This window comes from Triticum dicoccoides, chromosome 3A (genome assembly GCF_002162155.2).
Source record: "Triticum dicoccoides isolate Atlit2015 ecotype Zavitan chromosome 3A, WEW_v2.0, whole genome shotgun sequence".
Taxonomy (NCBI): Eukaryota; Viridiplantae; Streptophyta; class Magnoliopsida; order Poales; family Poaceae; genus Triticum; species Triticum dicoccoides.
The window spans coordinates 146,466,335-146,469,467 of NC_041384.1; positions in this window are offsets into that span (position 1 = coordinate 146,466,335).

Here is a 3,133-nt window from a genome sequence, read left to right on the forward strand (position 1 = left end):
GATAGGGTGGTATCCTCCTCTGAATGATTTAAGTGACTTGACTTGGCACATGTTCAAGCATGTAGTTGAAACAAAATCAACATAGCCTTCACGATATTTATGTTCATGGTGGATTATATCCTACTCATGCTTGCATTCGGTGTTGATTAATTTTAATGCATGTTCATGACTGTTGTCGCTCTCTAGCTGGTCGCTTCCCAGTCTTTTGCTAGCCTTCACCTGTACTAAGCGGGAATACTGCTTGTGCATCCAAACTCCCTAAATCCCAAAGTTATTCCTCATGAGTCCACTATACCTACCTATATACGGTATCTACCTGCCGTTCCAAGTAAATTTGTATGTGCCAAACTCTAAACCTTCAAATAAATATCCTGTTTTGTATGCTTGAATAGCTCATGTATCAACTAGGGTTGTTTGTATCTTCCATGTTAGGCGGGTTATTCTCAAGAGGAGTGGACTCTGCTCCTCACTCATGAGATAAATGGCTGGTCACCGGGATGCCCAGTCCCATGCTTTATGCAAACTAAATCAAAATAATTGCAAACAAAACTCCCCCTGGGACTCTTGTTAGTTGGAGGCACTCATTGTTTCGAGCAAGCCATGGATTGATGCTTGTTGGTGGAAGGGGGAGTATAAACTTTACCATTCTGTTTGGGAACCGCCTATAATGTGTGTAGCATGGAAGATATCGCCATCTCTTGGTTGTTATGTTGACAATGAAAGTATACCGCTCAAAATATTATTCACCTCTGTTTCAAAACTGAGCTCTGGCACCTCTACAAATCCCTGCTTCCCTCTGCGAAGGGCCTATCTATTTACTTTTATGCTGAGTCATCATCCTCTTATTAAAAAGCACCAGTTGGAGAGCACCGCTGTCATTTGCATTCATTACTGTTAGTTTACATTGAGTATGACTTGACTGGATCTCTTTTACCATGAATTACAATGTCTAGTCAGTCCTTGGTCTTTAAAGGTGCTCTGGATTTATGTTTTGCGGTCTTAGAAAGGGCTAGCGAGATACCATCTTGTTATATCATATTATGATTGTTTTGAGAAAGTGTTGTCATCCGAGATTTATTATTATGGCTCGCTAGTTGATTATGCTATTGATATGAGTAAACTTGAGACCTATGCGTTATTGTGAATGTGGTTAGTTATAATCTTTGCTGAAAACTTGAATGCTGGTTTACATATTTACAACAACAAGAGCAAATAGAGTTTGTAAAAGTTTTTCTTTATCACTTTCAGTTTATCAACTGAATTGCTTGAGGACAAGCAAAGGTTTAAGCTTGGGGGAGTTGATACGTCTCCAACGTATCTACTTTTCCAAACACTTTTGCCCTTGTTTTGGACTCTAACTTGCATGATTTGAATGGAACTAACCCGGACTGACGATGTTTTCAGCAGAATTAGCATGGTGTTATTTATGTGCAGGAGTAAACGTTCTCGGAATGACCTGAAACTTCACGGAGCCACTTTTCGGAAAATAAGAAAAATACCTACAAAAGATGAAGTCCAGGGGGCCCACCACTTCTCCACGAGGGTGGGGGGCGCGCCTGCCCCCCTACGGCACGCCCCCCTACCTCGTGGGCCCCCTGTTGCCTCTCTGACTCCAACTCCAACTCCATATATTGAGTTTCGGGGAGAAAAAACAGAGAGAAGAACTCCTACGCAAGACCACAACGTGATATGCCAATTGCTATTTACCCTTCATAAGGACCCTTTTCATCGAATCTGTTCCGACTAAAGTGGGAGAGACTGGCACCCGCTAGCCACCTTATGCACCAAGTGCATGTCAATCGGTGGAACCTGTCTCACGTAAGAGTACGTGTAAGGTCGGTCCGGGCCGCTTCATCCCACAATACCGTCGAAACAAGATTGGACTAGTAACGGTAAGCATATTGAACAACATCAACGCCCACAACTACTTTGTGTTCTACTCGTGCAAAGAATCTACGCAATAGACCTAGCTCATGATGCCACTGTTGGGGAACGTAGCAGAAATTCAAAATTTTCCTACGTGTCACCAAGATCTATCTATGGAGAGACCAGCAACGAGTAGAAAGAGAGTGCATCTACATACCCTTGTAGATCGCTAAGCGGAAGCGTTCAAGTGAACGGGGTTGATGGAGTCGTACTCGTCGTGATTCAAATCACCGATGATCCTAGTGCCGAACGGACGGCATCTCCGCGTTCAACACACGTACAGCCCGGTGACGTCTCCCACGCCTTGATCCAGCAAGGAGAGAGGGAGAGGTTGAGGAAGACTCCATCCAACAGCAGCACAACAGCGTGGTGGTGGTGGAGGAGCGTGGCAATCCAGCAGGGCTTCGCCAAGCACCATGGGAGAGGAGGAGTAGGAAGAGAGGTAGGGCTGTGCCAGAACTTCGTATATAGCTCCCATGCGCCTCCCCACTATATATAGGGGTGGAGGGGCTGGTTTCTTGCCCTCCAAGTCCATTGGGGCGTTGGCCAAGGTGGGAGGAAAGAAATCTCATTATTTCCTTCCCCACCGATTGTTATCCGCCCTTTTTAGGGATCTTGATCTTATCCCTTCGGGATATGATCTTATTCCTTCTAAGGGGGGATCTTGGTGCGCCTTGACCAGGGGTGTGGGGCCTTGCCCCCACTACCCACGTCCATGTGGGTCCCCCCATGCAGGTGGGCCCCACTCCGGAACCTTCTAGAACCTTCCCGGTACAATACCGAAAAATCCCGAACATTTTCCGGTGGCCAAAATAGGACTTCCCATATATAAATCTTTACCTCCGGACCATTACGGAACTCCTCGTGATGTCCGGGATCTCATCCGGGACTCCGAACAACATTCGGTAACCACATACAAACTTCCTTTATAACCCTAGCGTCATCGAACCTTAAGTGTGTAGACCCTACGGGTTCGGGAGACATGTAGACATGACCGAGACGTTCTCCGGTCAATAACCAACAGCGGGATCTGGATACCCATGATGGCTCCCACATGTTCCACGATGATCTCATCGGATGAACCACGATGTCAAGGACTTAATCAATCCCGTATTCAATTCCCTTTGTCTATCGGTATGTTACTTGCCCGAGATTCGATCATCGGTATCCAATACCTTGTTCAATCTCGTTACCGGCAAGTCACTTT